This window comes from Pan troglodytes, chromosome 11 (assembly GCF_028858775.2).
Source record: "Pan troglodytes isolate AG18354 chromosome 11, NHGRI_mPanTro3-v2.0_pri, whole genome shotgun sequence".
NCBI lineage: Eukaryota > Metazoa > Chordata > Mammalia > Primates > Hominidae > Pan > Pan troglodytes.
In genome coordinates this window covers 116643930-116669711 of record NC_072409.2, presented here as the reverse complement: position 1 = coordinate 116669711, position 25782 = coordinate 116643930, and positions in this window count along the sequence as shown.

The window sequence follows — 25782 nt, the reverse complement described above, 5'->3', positions numbered from 1 at the left end:
CGCTATCTCTATAAACATGGAAATACCTATACAGTCATCTGTGTAAACATGGAAATATCTACACCACCATCTGTATAAACATGGAAATATCCACAATGCCATCTGTATACACATGGAAATAACTACACGGCAATCTGTGTATAGATGAAAACATCAACACCGCCATCTGTACAAACATGGAAATATCTACACTGCTATCTCTATAAACATGGAAATATCTACACTGCGGTCTCTATAAACATGGAAATATCTACACCGGTATCTGTATAAACAGGGAAATATCTACACCACGGTCTGTATAAACATGGAAATAACTACACCGCCATATGCATGTCCATGGAAATATCTACGCGGCCATCTGTATAAACATGGAAATATCTACACAGCCATCTGTGTGTAGATGGAAGTATCAACACCGCAATCTGTACAAACATGGAAATATCTACACCGCTATCTCTATAAACATGGAAATATCTGCACTGCCATCTGTAAAAACATGGAAATACCTATACAGTCATCTGTATAATCATGGAAATATCTGCAATGCCATCTGTATACACATGGAAATATCTACACAGCCATCTGTATAAACATGTAAATGTCTACACTGCTATCTCCATAAACATGGAAATATCTACACCGCCATCTCTATAAACATGAAAATATCTACACTGCCATCTCCATAAACAAGGACCTAACTACTCCGCCATCTGTATAAACGTGGAAACATCTACACCGCCTTCTGTGTGAATAAGGAAATATCTACAATGCCATCTGTATAAAGATATAAATAACTGCACCGCGAGCTGTATAAACATGGAAATATCTACATCGCTATCTGTATAAACGTGGAAATACCAACACAACTATCGGTATAAACATGGAAATATCTACAACGCCATCTATATAAACATGGAAATATCTACACCGCTATGTCTATAAACATGGAAAAACCTACACCACTATCTCTATAAACATGGAAATATCTACACCGCTATCTGTATAAACATGGAAATATCTACACCGTTATCTGTATAAACATGGAAATATCTACACCGCGATCTGTATAAACATGGAATTACCTACACCGCGATCTGCATAAACATGGACATATCTACACCACAATCTGTATAAACATGGAAATATCTACAACGCTTTGTGTGCAGACATGGAAATATCTACACAGCTATCTGTGTAAACTTGGAAATAGCTACACAGCTATCTGCGTAAACATGGAAATATCTACACAGCAGTCTGTGCTATGATGGAAATATCTACACCGCTACATCTGTAAACATGGAAATATCTACACCGCAATCTGTATAAGCATGGAAATATCTACACCGCGATCTGTATAAACATGGAAATATCTACACAGTTATCTCTATAAACATGGAAATATCTACACCGCCATCTGTATAAACATGGAAATACCTACAAAGTCATCTGTATAAACATGGAAATATCTACACAGCCATCTGTATAAACATGGAAATATCTACACAGCCATCTGTATATACATGGAAATATCTACACCACTATCTGTATAAACATGGAAATAACTACACCACTATGTGTATAAACAAGGAAATATCTACACCGTGATCTGTATAAACATGGAAATATCTACACCACCATCTCTATAAACAGGGAAATATGTACACCCCTATCTGTATAAACATGGAAATATCCACACCGCTATCTCTATAAACATGGAAAAATCAACACCGCTATCTCTATGAACATGGAAATATCTACACCGCCATCTCTATAAACATGGAAATGTCTACACCACGATCAGTATAAACATGGGAATATCTACACCGCTATCTGTATAAACATGGAAATATCTCCACTGCTATCTCTATAAACATCGAAATATCTACACCGCCATCTGTATAAACATGGAAATAATTACAAAGTTAACTGTATAAACATGGAAATATCTACACCGCCATCTGTATAAACATGGAAATATCTACACAGCCATGTGTACATACATGGAAATATCTACACCGCTATCTATATAAACATGGAAATAACTACACCGCTATCTGTATAAACATGGAAATATCTACACCGCCATCTACATATCCATGGAAATATCTGCGCCGCCATCTGTATAAACATGGAAATATCTACACGGTCATCTGTGTATAGATGGAAATATCAACACCGCCATCTGTACAAACATGGAAATATCTGCACCGCTATCTGTATAAACATGGAAATATCTACACCGCGGTCTGTATAAACATGGAAATATCAACACCGCTATCGGTATAAACATGGAAATATCTACACCGCTATCTCTATAAACATGGAAATATCTACACCGTGATCTGTATAAACATGGAAATATTTACAACGCTATCTGTATAAACATGGAAACTTCTACACCGTTATCTGTATAAATATGGGAATATCTACACCGCTATCTCTATAAACTTGGAAATATCTACACCGCCATCTGTATAAACATGGAAATACCTATACAGTCATCTGTGTAAACATGGAAATATCTACACCACCATCTGTATAAACATGGAAATATCTACAATGCCATCTGTATACACATGGAAATACCTACACGGCAATCAGTGTATAGATCGAAACATCAACACCGCCATCTGTACAAACATGGAAATATATACACTGCTATCTCTATAAACATGGAAATATCTACACTGCGGTCTGTATAAACATGGAAATATCTACGCCGGTATCTGTATAAACATGGAAATATCTACACCATGATCTCTATAAACATGGAAATATATACACCGCTATCTGTATAAAGATGGAAATATCTGCACCGCTATCTCTATAAACTTGGAAATAACTACAAAGACATCTGTATAGACATGGAAATACCTACACAGTCATGTGTAGGAACATTTAAATATCTACACTGCCATCTGTATAAATATAGAAATATCTACACAGCCCTCTGTATAAATATGGAAATATCTGCATAGGCATCTGCGTAAACATGGAAATATCTGCAACGCTATCTGTATAAACATGGAAATACCTACACCGCTGTCTCTATAAACATGGAAATATGTACACCGCTATGTGTATAAACATGGAAATATCTCCACTGCTCTCTGTATAAACATGGAAATATCTCCACCGTTATCTGTATAAACATGGAAATATCAACAGCGCCATCTATACAAACATAGAAATATCTACACTGCCATCTGTAAAAACATGGAAATATCTACACATTCATCTGAATAAACATGGAAATATCTACACCACCATCTGTATAAACATGGAAATAGCTACAATACCATCTGTATACACATGGTAATATCTACACAGACATCTGTATAAATATGGAAATATCTACACGGCCATCTGTATAAACATGGAAATATCTACACTGCCATCTGTAGAAAGATGGAAATATCTACACCGCTATCTCTATAAATATGGAAATATATACACCGCTATCTGTATAAACATGGAAATAACTACACTGCCATCTGCATGTCCTTGGAAATATCTATGCCGCCATCTGAATAAACATGGAAATATCTACACGGCCATCCGTGTATAGATGGAAATATCAACACCGCCATCTGTACAAACATGGAAATATCTACACCGCTATCTCTATAGACATGGAAATATCTGCACCGCCATCTGTACAAACATGGAAATACCTATACAGTCATCTGTATAAACATGGAAATATCTACAATGCCATCTGTAGAAAGATGGAAATATCTACACCGCAATCTGTGTAAACATGGAAATATCTACACCGATATCTGTAAAAACATGGAAATATCTACACCGCTATCCGTATAAACATGGAAATATCTACACCGCGATCTGTATAAACATGGAAATATCTACACCGCGATCTGTATAAACATGGAAATATCTACACCGCGATCTGTATAAACATGGAAATATCTACACAGTTATCTCTATAAACATGGAAATATCTACACCGCCATCTGTATAAACATGGAAATACCTACAAAGTCATCTGTATAAACATGGAAATATCTACACAGCCATCTGTATAAACATGGAAATATCTACACAGCCATCTGTATATACATGGAAATATCTACACCACTATCTGTATAAACATGGAAATAACTACACCGCTATTTGTATAAACAAGGAAATATCTACACTGTGATCTGTATAAACATGGAAATATCTACACCGCCATCTTTATAAACAGGGAAATATCTACACCCCTATCTGTATAAACATGGAAATATCCACACAGCTATCTCTATAAACATGGAAAAATCAACACCGCTATCTCTATGAACATGGAAATATCTACACCGCCATCTCTATAAACATGGAAATGTCTACACCACGATCAGTATAAACATGGAAATATCTCCACTACTATCTCTATCAACATCGAAATATCTACACCGCCATCTGTATAAACATGGAAATACTTACAAAGTTATCTGTATAAACATGGAGATATCTACACCGCCATCTGTATAAACATGGAAATATCTACACAGCCATGTGTACATACATGGAAATATCTACACCGCTATCTATATAAACATGGAAATAACTACACCGCTATCTGTATAAACATGGAAATATCTACACCGCCATCTACATATCCATTTAAATATCTGCGCCGCCATCTGTATAAACACGGAAATATCTACACGGTCATCTGTGTATAGATGGAAATATCAACACCGCCATCTGTACAAACATGGAAATATCTGCACCGCTATCTGTTTAAACATGGAAATATCTACACCGCGGTCTCTATAAACATGGAAATATCAACACCGCTATCGGTATAAACATGGAAATATCTACACCGCTATCTCTATATACATGGAAATATCTACACCGTGATCTATATAAACATGGAAATATTTACACCGCTATCTATATAAACATGGAAACTTCTACACCGTTATCTGTATAAATATGGGAATATCTACACCGCTATCTCTATAAACTTGGAAATATCTACACCGCCATCTGTATAAACAGGGAAACACCTATACAGTCATCTGTGTAAACATGGAAATATCTACACCACCATCTGTATAAACATGGAAATATCTACAATGCCATCTGTATACACATGGAAATACCTACACGGCAATCAGTGTATAGATCGAAACATCAACACCGCCATCTGTACAAACATGGAAATATATACATTGCTATCTCTATAAACATGGAAATATCTACACTGCAGTCTGTATAAACATGGAAATATCAACACCGCTATCTGTATAAACATGGAATTATCTACACAGTTATCTCTATAAACATGGAAATATCTACACCGCCATCTGTATAAACATGGAAATACCTACAAAGTCATCTGTATAAACATGGAAATATCTACACAGCCATCTGTATAAACATGGAAATATCTACACAGCCATCTGTATATACATGGAAATATCTACACCACTATCTGTATAAACATGGAAATAACTACACCACTATTTGTATAAACAAGGAAATATCTACACCGTGATCTGTATAAACATGGATATATCTACACCGCCATCTCTATAAACAGGGAAATATCTACACCCCTATCTGTATAAACATGGAAATATCCACACCGCTATCTCTATAAACATGGAAAAATCAACACCGCTATCTCTATGAACATGGAAATATCTACACCGCCATCTCTATAAACATGGAAATGTCTACACCACGATCAGTATAAACATGGGAATATCTACACCGCTATCTGTATAAACATGGAAATATCTCCACTGCTATCTCTATAAACATCGAAATATCTACACCGCCATCTGTATAAACATGGAAATACTTACAAAATTATCTGTATAAACATGGAAATATCTACACCGCCATCTGTATAAACATGGAAATATCTACACAGCCATGTGTACATACATGGAAATATGTACACCGCTATCTATATAAACATGGAAATAACTACACCGCTATCTGTATAAACATGGAAATATCTACACCACCATCTACATATCCATGGAAATATCTGCGCCGCCATCTGTACAAACATGGAAATATCTGCACGGTCATCTGTGTATAGATGGAAATATCAACACCACCATCTGTACAAACATGGAAATATCTGCACCGCTATCTGTATAAACATGGAAATATCTACACCACGGTCTGTATAAACATGGAAATAACACCGCTATCGGAATAAACATGGAAATATCTACACCGCTATCTCTATATACATGGAAATATGTACACCGTGATCTGTATAAACATGGAAATATTTACACCGCTATCTGTATAAACATGGAAACTTCTACACCGTTATCTGTATAAATATGGAAATATCTACACCGCTATCTCTATAAACTTGGAAATATCTACACCGCCATGTGTATAAACATGGAAATACCTATACAGTCATCTGTGTAAACATGGAAATATCTACACCACCATCTGTATAAACATGGAAATATCTACAATGCCATCTGTATACACATGGAAATACCTACACGGCAATCAGTGTATAGATGGAAACATCAACACCGCCATCTGTACAAACATGGAAATATATCCACGGCTATCTCTATAAACATGGAAATATCTACACTGCGGTCTGTATAAACATGGAAATATCTACACCGGTATCTGTATAAACATGGAAATATCTACACCATGATCTCTATAAACATGGAAATATATACACCGCTATCTGTATAAACATGGTAATATCTGCACCGCTATCTCTATAAACATGGAAATAACTACAAAGACATCTGTATAAACATGGAAATACCTACACAGTCATGTGTAGGAACATTTAAATATCTACACTGCCATCTGTATAAATATAGAAATATCTACACAGCCCTCTGTATAAATATGGATATATCTGCATAGGCATCTGAGTAAACATGGAAATATCTGCAACGCTATCTGTATAAACATGGAAATACCTACACCGCTGTCTCTATAAACATGGAAATATGTACACCGCTATGTGTATAACATGGAAATATCTCCACTGCTCTCTGTATAAACATGGAAATATCCCCACCGTTATCTGTATAAACAGGGAAATATCAACAGCGCCATCTATATAAACATTGAAATATCTACACTGCCATCTGTAAAAACATGGAAATATCTACACATTCATCTGAATAAACATGGAAATATCTACACCACCATCTGTATAAACATGTAAATAGCTACAATACCATCTGTATACACATGGAAATATCTACACAGACATCACTATAAATATGGAAATATCTACATGGCCATCTGTATAAACATGGAAATATCTACACTGCCATCTGTAGAAAGATGGAAATATCTACACCGCAATCTGTGTAAACATGGAAATATCTACACCGATATCTGTAAAAACATGGAAATATCTACACCGCGATGTGTATAAACATGGAAATATCTACACCGCAATCTGTATAAACATGGAAATATCTACACCGCGATCTGTATAAACATGGAAATATCTACACAGTTATCTCTATAAACATGGAAATATCTACACCGCCATCTGTATAAACATGGAAATACCTACAAAGTCATCTGTATAAACATGGAAATATCTACACAGCCATCTTTATAAACATGGAAATATCTACACAGCCATCTGTATATACATGGAAATATCTACACCACTATCAGTATAAACATGGAAATAACTACACCACTATTTGTATAAACAAGGAAATATCTACACCGTGATCTGTATAAACATGGAAATATCTACACCGCCATCTCTATAAACAGTGAAATATCTACACCCCTATCTGTATAAACATGGAAATATCCACACCGCTATCTCTATAAACATGGAAAAATCAACACCGCTATCTCTATGAACATGGAAATATCTACACAGCCATCTCTATAAACATGGAAATGTCTACACCACGATCAGTATAAACATGGGAATATCTACACCGCTATCTGTATAAACATGGAAATATCTCCACTGCTATCTCTATAAACATCGAAATATCTACCCCGCCATCTGTATAAACATGGAAATACTTACCAAGTTATCTGTATAAACATGGAAATATCTACACCGCCATCTGTATAAACATGGAAATATCTACACAGCCATGTGTACATACATGGAAATATGTACACCGCTATCTATATAAACATGGAAATAACTACACCGCTATCTGTATAAACATGGAAATATCTACACCGCCATCTACATATCCATGGAAATATCTGCGCCGCCATCTGTATAAACATGGAAATATCTACACGGTCATCTGTGTATAGATGGAAATATCAACACCGCCATCTGTACAAACATGGAAATATCTGCACCGCTATCTGTATAAACATGGAAATATATACACCGCGGTCTGTATAAACATGGAAATATCAACAACGCTATCGGTATAAACATGGAAATATCTACACCGCTATCTCTATAAACATGGAAATATCTACACTGTGATCTGTATAAACATGGAAATATTTACACCGCTATCTGTATAAACATGGAAACTTCTACACCGTTATGTGTATAAATATGGAAATATCTACACCGCTATCTCTATAAACTTGGAAATATCTACACCGCCATCTGTATAAACATGGAAATACCTATAGAGTCATCTGTGTAAACATGGAAATATCTACACCACCATCTGTATAAACATGGAAATATCTACAATGCCATCTGTATACACATGGAAATACCTACACGGCAATCAGTGTATAGATGGAAACATCAACACCGCCATCTGTACAAACCTGGAAATATCTACACTGCTATCTCTATAAACATGGAAATATCTACACTGCGGTCTGTATAAACATGGAAATATCTACACCGGTATCTGTATAAACATGGAAATATCTACACCATGATCTCTATAAACATGGAAATATATACACCGCTATCTGTATAAACATGGAGATACCTGCACCGCTATCTCTATAAACATGGAAATAACTACAAAGACATCTGTATAAACATGGAAATACCTACACAATCATGTGTAGGAACATTTAAATATCTACACTGCCATCTGTATAAATATAGAAATATCTACACAGCCCTCTGTATAAATATGGAAATATCTGCATAGGCATCTGTGTAAACATGGAAATATCTGCAACGCTAACTGTATAAACATGGAAATACCTACACCGCTGTCTCTATAAACATGGAAATATGTACACCGCTGTGTGTATAAACATGGAAATATCTCCAATGCTCTCTGTATAAACATGGAAATATCTCCACCGTTATCTGTATAAACATGGAAATATCAACAGTGCCATCTATATAAACATTGAAATATCTACACTGCCATCTGTATAAACATGGGAATAGCTACAATACCATCTGTATACACATGGAAATATCTACACAGACATCTGTATAAATATGGAAATATCTACACGGCCATCTGTATAAACATGGAAATATCTACACTGCCATCTGTAGAAAGATGGAAATATCTACACCGCTATCTCTATAAATATGGAAATATCTACATCACCATCTCTATGAACATGAAAATACCTACACTGCCATCTCCATAAAGATGGAAGTATCTACTCCGCCATGTGTATAAACACGGAAATATCTACACCACCATCTGTGTAAACATGAAAATACCTACACAGCGATCTGTATAAACATGGAAATAACTACACCGCCATCTACATGTCCTTGGAAATATCTACGCCACCATCTGAATAAACTTGGAAATATCTACACGGCCATCTGTGTATAGATGGAAATATCAACACCGCCATCTGTACAAACCTGGAAATATCTACACCGCTATCTCTATAGACATGGAAATATCTGCACCGCCATCTGTAAAAACATGGAAATACCTATACAGTCATCTGTATAAACATGGAAATATCTACAATGCCATCTGTAGAAAGATGGAAATATCTACACCAAAATCTGTGTAAACACGGAAATATCTACACCGATATCTGTAAAAACATGGAAATATCTACACCGCTATCTGTATAAACATGGAAATATCTACACCGCGATCTGTATAAACATGGAAATATCTACACCGCGATCTATATAAACATGGAAATATCTACACCGCGATCTGTATAAACATGGAAATATCTACACAGTTATCTATATAAACATGGAAATATCTACACCGCCATCTGTATAAACATGGAAATACCTACAAAGTCATCTGTATAAACATGGAAATATCTACACAGCCATCTGTTTAAACATGGAAATATCTACACAGCCATCTGTATATACATGCAAATATCTACACCACTATCTGTATAAACATGGAAATAACTACACCGCTATTTGTATAAACAAGGAAATATCTACACCGTGATCTGTATAAACCTGGAAATATCTACACCGCCATCTCTATAAACAGGGAAATATCTACACCCCTATCTCTATAAACATGGAAATATCCACACCGCTATCTCTATAAACATGGAAAAATCAACACCGCTATCTCTATGAACATGGAAATATCTACACAGCAATCTCTATAAACATGGAAATGTCTACAGCACGATCAGTATAAACATGGAAATAACCACACCGCTATCTGTATAAACATGGAAATATCTCCACTGCTATCTCTATAAACATCGAAATATCTACACCGCCATCTGTATAAACATGGAAATATCTACACGGTCATCTGTGTATAGATGGAAATATCAACACCGCCATCTGTACAATCATGGAAATATCTGCACCGCTATCTGTATAAACATGGATATATCTACACCGCGGTCTGTATAAACATGGAAATATCAACACCGCTATCGGTAAAAACATGGAAATATCTACACCGCTATCTCTATAAACATGGAAATATCTACACTGTGATCTGTATAAACATGGAAATATTTACACCGCTATCTCTATAATCATGGAAACTTCTACACCGCCATCTGTATAAACATGGAAATACCTATACAGTCATCTGTGTAAGCATGGAAATATCTACACCACCATCTGTATAATCATGGAAATATCTACAATGCCATCTGTATACACATGGAAATATCTACACGGCAATCAGTGTATAGATGGAAACATCAACACCGCCATCTGTACAAACCTGGAAATATCTACACTGCTATCTCTATAAACATGGAAATATCTACACTGCGGTCTGTATAAACATGGAAATATCTACACCGGTATCTGTATAAACATGGAAATATCTACACCATGATCTCTATAAACATGGAAATATATACACCGCTATCTGTATAAACATGGAGATATCTGCACCGCTATCTCTATAAACATGGAAATAACTACAAAGACATCTGTATAAACATGGAAATACCTACACAATCATGTGTAGGAACATTTAAATATCTACACTGCCATCTGTATAAATATAGAAATATCTACACAGCCCTCTGTATAAATATGGAAATATCTGCATAGGCATCTGTGTAAACATGGAAATATCTGCAACGCTATCTGTATAAACATGGAAATATCTACACCGCTGTCTCTATAAACATGGAAATATGTACACCGCTATGTGTATAAACATGGAAATATCTCCAATGCTCTCTGTATAAACATGGAAATATCTCCACCGTTATCTGTATAAACATGGAAATATCAACAGTGCCATCTATATAAACATTGAAATATCTACACTGCCATCTGTATAAACATGGGAATAGCTACAATATCATCTGTATACACATGGAAATATCTACACAGACATCTGTATAAATATGGAAATATCTACACGGCCATCTGTATAAACATGGAAATATCTACACTGCCATCTGTAGAAAGATGGAAATATCTACACCGCTATCTCTATAAATATGGAAATATCTACACCACCATCTCTATGAACATGAAAATACCTACACTGCCATCTCCATAAAGATGGAAGTATCTACTCCGCCATGTGTATAAACACGGAAATATCTACACCACCATCTGTGTAAACATGAAAATACCTACACCGCGATCTGTATAAACATGGAAATAACTACACCGCCATCTACATGTCCTTGGAAATATCTACGCCACAATCTGAATAAACATGGAAATATCTACACGGCCATCTGTGTATAGATGGAAATATCAACACCGCCATCTGTACAAACATGGAAATATCTACACCGCTATCTCTATAGACATGGAAATATCTGCACCGTCATCTGTAAAAACATGGAAATACCTATACAGTCATCTGTATAAACATGGAAATATCTACAATGCCATCTGTAGAAAGATGCAAATATCTACACCGAAATCTGTGTAAACACGGAAATATCTACACCGATATCTGTAAAAACATGGAAATATCTACACCGCTATCTGTATAAACATGGAAATATCTACACCGCGATCTGTATAAACATGGAAATATCTACACCGCGATCTATATAAACATGGAAATATCTACACCGCGATCTGTATAAACATGGAAATATCTACACAGTTATCTATATAAACATGGAAAATCTACACCGCCATCTGTATAAACATGGAAATACCTACAAAGTCATCTGTATAAACATGGAAATATCTACACAGCCATCTGTTTAAACATGGAAATATCTACACAGCCATCTGTATATACATGCAAATATCTACACCACTATCTGTATAAACATGGAAATAACTACACCGCTATTTGTATAAACAAGGAAATATCTACAACGTGATCTGTATAAACATGGAAATATCTACACCGCCATCTCTATAAACAGGGAAATATCTACACCCCTATCTCTATAAACATGGAAATATCCACACCGCTATCTCTATAAACATGGAAAAATCAACACCGCTATCTCTATGAACATGGAAATATCTACACAGCAATCTCTATAAACATGGAAATGTCTACAGCACGATCAGTATAAACATGGAAATAACTACACCGCTATCTGTATAAACATGGAAATATCTCCACTGCTATCTCTATAAACATCGAAATATCTACACCGCCATCTGTATAAACATGGAAATATCTACACGGTCATCTGTGTATAGATGGAAATATCAACACCGCCATCTGTACAATCATGGAAATATCTGCACCGCTATCTGTATAAACATGGATATATCTACACCGCGGTCTGTATAAACATTGAAATATCAACACCGCTATCGGTAAAAACATGGAAATATCTACACCGCTATCTCTATAAACATGGAAATATCTACACTGTGATCTGTATAAACATGGAAATATTTACACCGCTATCTCTATAATCATGGAAACTTCTACACCGCCATCTGTATAAACATGGAAATAGCTATACAGTCATCTGTGTAAGCATGGAAATATCTACACCACCATCTCTATAAACATGGAAATATCTACAATGCCATCTGTATACACATGGAAATATCTACACGGCAATCAGTGTATAGATGGAAACATCAACACCGCCATCTGTACAAACCTGGAAATATCTACACTGCTATCTCTATAAACATGGAAATATCTACACTGCGGTCTGTATAAACATGGAAATATCTACACCGGTATCTGTATAAACATGGAAATATCTACACCATGATCTCTATAAACATGGAAATATATACACCGCTATCTGTATAAACATGGAAATATCTGCACCGCTATCTCTATAAACATGGAAATAACTACAAAGACATCTGTATAAACATGGAAATACCTACACAGTCATGTGTAGGAACATTTAAATATCTACACTGCCATCTGTATAAATATAGAAATATCTACACAGCCCTCTGTATAAATATGGAAATATCTGCATAGCCTTCTGTGTAAACATGGAAATATCTGCAACGCTGTCTGTATAAACATGGAAATACCTACACCGCTGTCTCTATAAACATGGAAATATGTACACCGCTATGTGTATAAACATGGAAATATCTCCACTGCTCTCTGTATAAACATGGAAATATCTCCACCGTTATCTGTATAAACATGGAAATATCAACAGCGCCATCTATATAAAAATTGAAATATCTACACTGCCATCTGTAAAAACATGGAAATATCTACACATTCATCTGAATAAACATGGAAATACCTACACCACCATCTGTATAAACATGGAAATAGCTACAATACCATCTGTATACACATGGAAATATCTACACAGACATCTGTATAAATATGGAAATATCTACACGGCCATCTGTATAAACATGGAAATATCTACACTGCCATCTGTAGAAAGATGGAAATATCTACACCGATATCTCTATAAATATGGAAATATCTACACCGCCATCTCTATGAACATGAAAATATCTACACTGCCATCCCCATAAAGATGGAAGTATCTACTCCGCCATGTGTATAAACACGGAAATATCTCCACCACCATCTGTGTAAACATGGAAATACCTACAACGCTATCTGTATAAACATGGAAATAACTACACCGCCATCTGCATGTCCTTGGAAATATCTATGCCGCCATCTGAATAAACATGGAAATATCTACACGGCCATCTGTGTATAGATGGAAATATCAACACCGCCATCTGTACAAACATGGAAATATCTACACCGCAATCTCTATAGACATGGAAATATCTGCACCGCCATCTGTAAAAACATGGAAATACCTTTACAGTCATATGTATAAACATGGAAATATCTACAATGCCATCTGCAGAAAGATGGAAATATCTACACCGCCATCCCTATAAACATGGAAATGTCTACACCACGATCAGTATAAACATGGAAATATCTACAACGCTATCTGTATAAACATGGAAATATCTCCACTGCTATCTCTATAAACATCGAAATATCTACACCGCCATCTGTATAAACATGGAAATACTTACAAAGATATCTGTATCAACAGGGAAATATCTACACCACCATCTGTATAAACATGGAAATATCTACACAGCCATGTGTACATACATGGAAATATCTACCCCGCTATCTATATAAACTTGGAAATAACTACACCGCTATCTGTATAAACATGGAAATATCTACACCGTTATCTGTATAAATATGGAAATATCTACACCGCTATCTCTATAAACATGGAAATATCTACACCGCCATCTCTATAAACCTGGAAACACCTATACAGTCATCTGTATAAACATGGAAATATATACACCACCATCTGTATAAACATGGAAATATCTACAATGCCATCTCTATACACATGGAAATACCTACACGGCAATCTGTGTATAGATGGAGACATCAACACCACCATCTGTACAAACCTGGAAATATCTTCACCGCTATCTCTATAAACATGGAAATATATACACTGCGGTCTGTATAAACATGGAAATATCTACACCGGTATCTGTATAAACTTGGAAATATCTACACCACGATCTCTATAAACATGGAAATATATACACCGCTATCTGTATAAACATGGAAATATCTGCACCGCTATCTCCATAAACATGGAAATATCTACAAAGCCATCTGTATAAACATGGAAATACCTACACAGTCATGTGTAGGAACATGGAAATATCTACACTGCCATCTGTATAAACATAGAAATATCTACACAGCCCTCTGAATAAATATGGAAATATCCGCATAGGCATCTGTATAAACATGGAAATATCTGCACCGCTATCTGTATAAACATGGAAATACCTACACCGCTGTCTCTATATACATGGAAATATGTACACCGCTATGTGTATAAACATGGAAATATCTCCACTGCTGTCTGTATAAACATAGAAATATCTCCACCGTTATCTGTATATACATGGAAATATCTACAGCGCAATCTCTATAAACATTGAAATATCTACACTGCCATCTGTAAAACATGGAAATATCTACACAGTCATCTGAATAAACATGGAAATATCTACACCACCATCTGTATAAACTTGGAAATAGCTACAATACCATCTGTATTCACTTGGAAATATCTACACAGACATCTGTATAAATATGGAAATATCTACACCGCCATCTGTATAAACCTGGAAATATCTACACTGCTATCTCTGTAAACATGGAAATATCTACAATGCCATCTGTAAAAACATGGAAATACCTATACAGTCATCTGTACAAACATGGAAATATCTACACCACCATCTGAATAAACATGGAAATATCTACAGTGCCATCTGTATACACATGGAAATAACTACACGGCAATCTGTAGATAGATGGAAACATCAACACTGCCATCTGTACAAACATGGAAATATCTACACCGCTATCTCTATAGACATGGAAATATCTGCACCGCCATCTGTAAAAACATGGAAATAGCTATACAGTCATCTGTATAAACATGGAAATATCTACAATGCTATCTGTAGAAAGATGGAAATATATACACCGCAATCTGTGTAAACATGGAAATATCTACACCGATATCTGTAAAAACATGAAATATCTACACCGCTATCTGTATAAACATGGAAATATCTACACCACGATCTGTATAAACATGGAAATATCTACACCGCGATCTGTATAAACATGGAAATATCTACACCGCGATCTGTATAAACATGGAAATATCTACACCGCGATCTGTATAAACATGGAAATATCTACACCACGATCTGTATAAACATGGAAATATCTACACCGCTATCTGTATAAACATGGAAATACCTACAAACTCATCTGTATAAACATGGAAATATCTACACAGCCATCTGTATAAACATGGAAATATCTACACAGCCATCTGTATATGCATGGAAATATCTACACCGCTGTCTGTATAAACATGGAAATAACTACACCGCTATTTGTATAAACCAGGAAATATCTACACCGCCATCTGTTTAAACATGGAAATATATACACAGACATCTGTTTATACATGGAAATATCTACACCGCTATCTGTATAAGCATGCTAATAACTACACCGCTATCTGTATAAATTTGCAAATATTTGCACCGCCATCCCTATAAACATGGTAATATCAACACCGCGATCTGTATAAACATGGAAATATCTGCACCATGATCTGTATAAACATGGAAATATCTACACCGCGATCTGTATAAACATGGAAATATCTAGACTGTGATCTGTATAAACATGGAAATATCTACACCGCCATCACTATAAACATGCAAATATCTACACCCCTATCTGTATAAAGATGGAAATATCCACACAGCTATCTCTATAAACATGGAAAAATCAACACCGCTATCTCTATGAACATGGAAATATCTACACCGCCATCTCTATAAACATGGAAATATCTACACTTTGATCAGTATAAACATGGAAATATCTACACCGCTATCTGTATAAACATGGAAATATCTCCACTGCTATCTCTATAAACATCGAAATATCTACACCGCCATCTGTATAAACATGGAAATATCTACACTGCCATCTGTAGAAAGATGGAAATAACTACCCTGCTATCTGTGTAAATATGGAAATATCTACATTGCCATCTCTATAAACATGAAAATATCTACACTGCCATCTCCATAAAGATGGAAGTATCTACTCCGCCATGTGTATAAACACGGAAATATCTACACCACCATCTGTATAAACATGGAAATATCTACACCGCTATCTGTATAAACATGGAAATAACTACACCGCCATCTGCATGTCCATGGAAATATCTACGCCGCCATCTGTATAAACATGGAAATATCTACACGGCCATCTGTGTATAGATGGAAATGTCAACACCACCATCTGTACAAACATGGAATTATATACACTGCTATTTCTATAAACATGGAAATATCTGCACTGCCATCTGTAAAAACATTGAAATACCTATACAGTCATCTGTATAAACATGGAAATATCTACAATGCCATCTGTATACACATGGAAATATGTAAACAACCTTCTGTATAAACATGTAATTATCTTCAGTGCTATCTCTATAAACATGGAAATATCTACACCGCCATCTCTATAAACATGAAAATATCTACACTGCCATCTCCATAAACATGGAACTAACCACTCCGCCATCTTTATAAACATGGAAACATCTACACCGCCATCTGTGTGAATAAGGATATATCTACAATGCCATCTGTATAAAAATATAAATATCTGCACCGCGAGCTGTATAAATATGGAAATATCTACATCGCTATCTGTATAAACGTGGAAATACCAACACCGCTATCGGTATAAACATGGAAATATCTACAACGCCAGCTATATAAACATGGAAATAACTACACCGCTATGTCTATAAACATGGAAATACCTACACCGCTATCTCTATAAACATGGAAATATCCACACCGCCATCTGCATACCCATGGAAATATCTACAACGCCATCTGTATAAAGATGGAAATATCTACACGGCAATCTGTGTACAGACGGAAATATCAACACCGCCGTCTGTACAAACATTGAAATATCTACACCGCTATCTGTATAAACATAGAAATACCTACACTGCAGTCTGTATAAACATGGAAATATCCACACCGGTATCTGTATAAACATGGAAATATCTACACCACGATCTGTATAAACATGGAAATATTTACACCGCTATCTGTATAAACCTGGAAATATCTACACTGCTATCTCTATAAATATGGAAATATCTACACCGCCATCTATATAAACATGGAAATAACTACACAGTCATGTGTAGGAACATGGAAATATCTACACCACCGTTTGTATAAAGATGGAAATATCTAAAACGTTATCTGAATAAACATGTAAATATCTACACAGTGATCTGTATAAACATGGAAATATGTACAGCACTCTCTGAAAAAAGTTGGAAATATCTACACCGCTATCTGTATTAACATGGAAATATCTACAAAGTCATCTGTATAAACCTGGAAATATCTACACTGTCATCTATATAAACATGGAAATATCTACAGAGAACTCTGTATAAACATGGAAATATCTGCACAGCCATCTGTATAAACATGGAAATATCTACACCACGATCTGTATAAACATGGAAATATTTACACCGCTATCTGTATAAACCTGGAAATATCTACACTGCTATCTGTATAAACATGGAAATATCTACACCGCTATGTGTATTAACGTGGAAATATCTCCATTGCTATCTGTATAAACATGGACATATCTCCACCGCAATCTGTATAAACATGAAAATATCTACACCACTATCTCTATGAACATGGAAATATCTACAATGCCGTCTGCATAAACATGGAAATATCTACACAGTTATCTGTAGAAACATGGAAATATCTACACCGCTATCTCTATAAACATGGAAATAACTACACCGCTATCTGTATAAACATGGAAATATCTACACCGCTATCTACATCAACATGGAAATATATACACCGCCATCTCTTTAAACTTGGAGATATCTAAAACGCCATCTACATAAAAAAGAAAATATCTACACTGCCATCTATATAAACATGGAAATATCTACACCGCCATCTCTATAAACATGGAAATATCTACACTGCCATTTGTAGAAAGATGGAAATATCTACCCCGCCATCTGTATAAACGTGGAAATATCTACCCTGCTATCTCTATAAACATGGAAATATCTACACAGCCATCTGTATAAACATGGAAATATCTACCCTGCTATCACTATAAACATGGAAATATCTACACCGCTATCTGTATAAACATGGAAATATCTACATCGCTATATGTATAAACAGGGAAATATTTTCACCGCTATCTGTATAAACATGGAAATATCTACACCGCTATCTGTATAAACATGGAAATATCTACAACGCTATCTGTGTAAACATGGAAATATCTACACAGCTATCTGCGTAAACTTGGAAATATCTACACAGGTATCTGTGTAAAAATGGAAATATCTACACTGCAATCTGTGCAAAGAGGGAAATATCCACACCGCTATCTCTGAAAACATGGAAATATCTACACCGCTATCTGTATAAACATGGAAATATCTACAGCACTATCTGTATAAACAAGGAAATATATACACCGCCATATGTAGAAATATGGAAATATCTACACCGCCATCTGTATAAACATGGAAATACCTACACCGCTTTCTCTATAAACATGGAAATATCTACATCGCAATCTCTATAAACATGGAATTATCTACACCGCCATCTCTATAAACATGAAAATATGTACAACGCCATCTTCAGAAACATGGCTGTATCTACACCGCCATCTGTATAAACATGGAAATATCTACACCACTATCTGTATAAACATGGAAAAATCTACACTGCCATCTGTATAAAGATGGAAATATCTGCACTGCGAGTTGTATAATCATGGAAATATCTACACCGCTATCTCTATAAACATGGAAATACCTACAACGACATCTCTATAAACCTGGAAATATCTACACCGCTATCTGTATAAATATGGAAATATCTAACCACTAACTGTATAAACCTGGAAAGATCTATACAGCTATCTGTATGAATATGGAAATATCTACAACGCTGTCTCTCGAAACATGGAAATGTCTACAAAGCTATCTGTATAAACATGGAAATATCTACATCGTTATCTCTATAAACATGAAAATATCTACACTGACATATGTATAAACATGGAAATAACTTCACAGACATCTGTATAAACATGGAAATATCTACACCACCATCTATATAAACATGGAAATATCTACACGGAAAGCTGTATAAACATGGATATATCTAGACAGTCATCTCTATAAACATGGAAATATCTATACCGCTATCTGTATAAACATGGAAATAGCCACACCGTGATCTGTATAAACATGGAAATATCTATACCGCTATCTGTATCAACATGGAAATAGCCACACCGTGATCTGTATAAACATGGAAATATCAGCACCGCTATCTTTATAAACATGGAAATATCTGCAACTCTATCTGTGTAAACATAGAAATATCTACATGGCTATTTGTGTAGACATGGAAATATCTGCACCGCGATCTGTATAAAGATGGAAATATCTACACCACTATCTGTAAAACGTGGAAATATCTACACCGCTCTCTGTATAAACCTGGAAATATCTACACCGATATCTGTATAAACAAGGATATATCTACACCGCCATCTGTGTAAACATGGAAATACCTACACCGCTATCTGTATAAATATGGAAATATCCACAACGCTATCTCTATAAACATGGAAATACCTACACCGATTTCTCTATAAACATGGAAATATCTACACTGCAATCTCTACATACGTGGAAATATCTACACCGCCATCTCTATAAACATGAGAGTATCTACACCGCCATCTTCAGAAACATGGATGTATCTACACCGCCATCTGTATAAACATGGAAATATCTACACCACTATCTGTATAAACATGGAAATATCTTCACTGCCATCTGTATAAACATGGAAATATCCACACAGACATCTGTAAAAATATAGAAATAACTTCACCGCAATCTGTATAAATATGGAAATACCTACACGGCTACCTCTATAGACATGTAAATATCTACACCGCTATCTGTATAAACATGGAAATATCTACACTGCCATCTGTATAAAGATGGAAATACCAACACCGTTATCTGTATAAACATGGAAATATCTACACCGTTATCTCTATAAACATGAAAATACTTACACAACCATCTCTATAAACATGGAAATATCTACACCGCCATCTCTATAAACATGGAAATATCTACACCGCCATCGGAATAAACATGGAAATATGTACACAGACATCTGCATAAACATGGAAATATCTACACTGCCATCTGTATAAACTTGGAAATATCTACACTGACATATGTAGAAAAATGGAAATGTCTAAAAAGCGATCTGTATAAACATGGGAATTTCTACACCGCTACCTGTATAAACATGGAAATATCTACACCGCTATCTGTATCAACAAGGAAATAATTACACCGCAATCTGTATAAACACGGAAATATCTACAATGATATCTATGTAAACATGGAAATATCTACACAGCTATCTGTGTAAACTTGCAAATATCTACACCGCTATCTGTGTAAATTTGGCAATGTCTACACCGCAATCTGTAGAAAGATGTAAATACCTACACCGCTATCTCTGTAAACATGGAAATATTTATACCGAAATCTGTATAAACATGTAAATGTCTACACTGCCATCTGTATAAACATGGAAATATCTACAGCACCATCTGTACAAACATGGAAATATCTACACCGCCATCTGTACTCACATGGAAACATCTACAAAGCCATCTGTATAAACATGGAAATATCTACACTGCTATCTCTATAAACATGGAAATATCTACACCGCTATCTGTATAAACATGGAAATATCTACATCGCTATCTGTATAAACATGAAAATATCTACACCTCCATCTGTATTAACATGGAAATATCTACACAGTCATCTGTATAAAACTGGAAATATCAACACTGTCATCTATATAAACATGGAAATATCTACAGAGAACTCTGTATAAACATGGAAATATCGGCACAGCCGTCTGTATAAACATGGAAATATCTACAACGCTATCTGTATAAACATGGAAATATCTACACCACTATGTGTATTATCGTGGAAATATCTAAATTGCTATCTGTATAAACATGGACATATCTCCATCGCAATCTGTATAAACATGAAAATATCTACACCACTATCTCTATAAACATGGAAATATCTGCACTACCATCTGTAAAAACATGGAAATACCTATACAGGCATCTGTATAAACATGGAAATATCTACAATGCCATCTGTATACACATGGAAATATCTACACAGCCATCTGTATAAACATGTAAATATCTACACTGCTATCTCTATAAATATGGAAATATCTACACCGCCATCTCTATAAACATGAAAATATCTACACTGCCATCTCCATAAACATGGAACTAACTACTCCGCCATCTGTATAAACATGGAAACATCTACACCGCCATCTGTGTGAATAAGGAAATATCTACAATGGCATCTGTATAAACATATAAATATCTGCACCGTGAGCTGTATAAACATGGAAATAACTACATGGCTATCTGTATAAACGTGGAAATACCAACACCGCTATCGGTATAAACATGGAAATATCTACAACGCCATCTATATAAACATGGAAATATCTACACCGCTATGTCTATATACATGGAAATACTGACACCGCTATCTCTATAAACTTGGAAATATCCACACCGCCATCTGCATACCAATGGAAATATCTACAATGCCATCTGTATAAAGATGGAAATATCTACACGGCAATCTTTGTACAGATGGAAATATCAACACCGCCATCTATACAAACATGGAAATATCTACACCACTATCTGTATAAACATAGAAATACCTACACTGCAGTCTGTATAAACATGGAAATATCTACACCGGTATCTGTATAAACATGGAAATATCTACACCACGATCTGTATAAACAAGGAAATATTTACACCGTTATCTGTATAAACCTGGAAATATCTACACTGCTATCTCTGTAAATATGGAAATATCTACACCGCCATCTGTATAAACATGGAAATAACTACACAGTCATGTGTAGGAACATGGAAATATCTACACCACCGTTTTTATAAAGATGGAAATATCTACAACGTTATCTGAATAAACATGGAAATATCTACACAGTGATCTGTATAAACATGGAAATATGTACAGCACTCTCTGAAAAAAGTTGGAAATATCTACACCGCTATCTCTATAAACATGGAAATATCTACACCGCTATCTCTAAGAACATGGAAATATCTGCACCGTCATCTGTATAAACATGGAAATATATACAAAGTCATCTGTATAAACCTGGAAATATCTACACTGTCATCTATATAAACATGGAAATATCTACAGAGAACTCTGTATAAACATGGAAATATCTGCACAGCCATCTGTATAAACATGGAAATATCTACACCGCCATCTGTATAAACATGGAAATATCTACACCGCTATGTGTATTAACGTGGAAATAACTCCATTGCTATCTGTATAAACATGGACATATCTCCACCGCAATCCGTATAAACATGAAAATATCTACACCACTATCTCTATGAACATGGAAATATCTAGAATGCCATCTGTATAAACTTGGAAATATCTACACAGTTATATGTAGAAACATGTAAATATCTACACCGCTATCTCTATAAACATGGAAATAACTACACCGCTATCTCTATAAACATGGAAATATCTACACCGCTATCTCCATCAACATGGAAATATATACACCGCCATCTCTTTAAACATGGAGATATGTACAACGCCATCTATATAAAGAAGAAAATATCTACACTGCCATCTATATAAACATGGAAATATCTACACCGCCATCTCTATAAACATGGAAATATCTACACTGCCATTTGTAGAAAGATGGAAATATCTACACGGCCATCTGTATAAACGCGGAAATATCTACACCGCTATCTGTATAAACATGGAAATATCTACACCGCAATCTGTATAAACATGGAAATATCTACACCGCTATCTGTATAAATATGAAATATCTATACCGCTATCTCTATAAAAATGGAAATATCTACACTGCTATCTGTATAAACATGGAAATATCCTCACTGTTATCTCTATGAACATGGATATATCTACACCGCTATCTAAATAAACATGGAAATATCTACACTGCCATCTCTATAAACATGGAATTATTTACACAGCCATCTGTATAAACATGGAAGTATCTACACCGCTATCAGTATAAACATGGAAATATCTAAACTGCCATCTGTATAAACATGGAAATATCTACACCGCGATCTCTATAAACATGGAAATATCTACACTGTGATCCGTATAACCATGGAAATATCTTCACCACGATCTGTATAAACATGGAAATATCTACACTGCTATCTGTATAAACATGGTAATATCTACACCACCATCTATATAAACATAGAAATATCTACACCGCCATCTGTATAAACATGGAAATACCTACAATGCCTTCTGTAGAAAGACGGAAATATCTACACCGCAATCTGTGTAAACATGGAAATATCTACACCGATATCTGTAAAAACATGGAAATATCTACACCGCTATCCGTATAAACATGGAAATATCTACACTGTCATCTGAATAAACACGGAAATAACTAAACTGCCATCTGTGTAAAGATGGAAATATCTACACCGCAATCTGTGCAAAGATGGAAATATCTACACCGCTATCTCTGTAAACATGGAAATATCTACGCTACTATCTGTATAAACATGGAAATATCTACATCGCAATCTGTATAAACATGGATATATCTACACCGTTATTTGAATAAACAGGGAAATATCTACACCACTATCTGTATAAATATGGAAATATCTACACCGCCATTTGTGTAATCATACAAATATCTACAGAGTCATCTGTATACACCTGGAAATATCTACAGAGCCATCTGTAAAAACATGGGTGTATGTACACAACAATCTCTATAAACAAGGAAATACCTACAGCGCTATCTCTATAAGCATGGAAATATCAACACCACAATCTCTACAAACATGGAAATATCTTCACCGCTATCTCTATAAACCTGGAAATAACTACACCGCTATCTCTATAAACATGGAAATATCTACACCGCTATCTCCATCAACATGGAAATATATACACCGCCATCTCTTTAAACATGGAGATATGTAGAACGCCATCTACATAAACAAGAAAATATCTACACTGCCATCTATATAAACATGGAAATATCTACACCGCCATCTCTATAAACATGGAAATATCTACGCTGCCATTTGTAGAAACATGGAAATATCTACACTGCCATCTGTATAATCGTGGAAATATCTACAC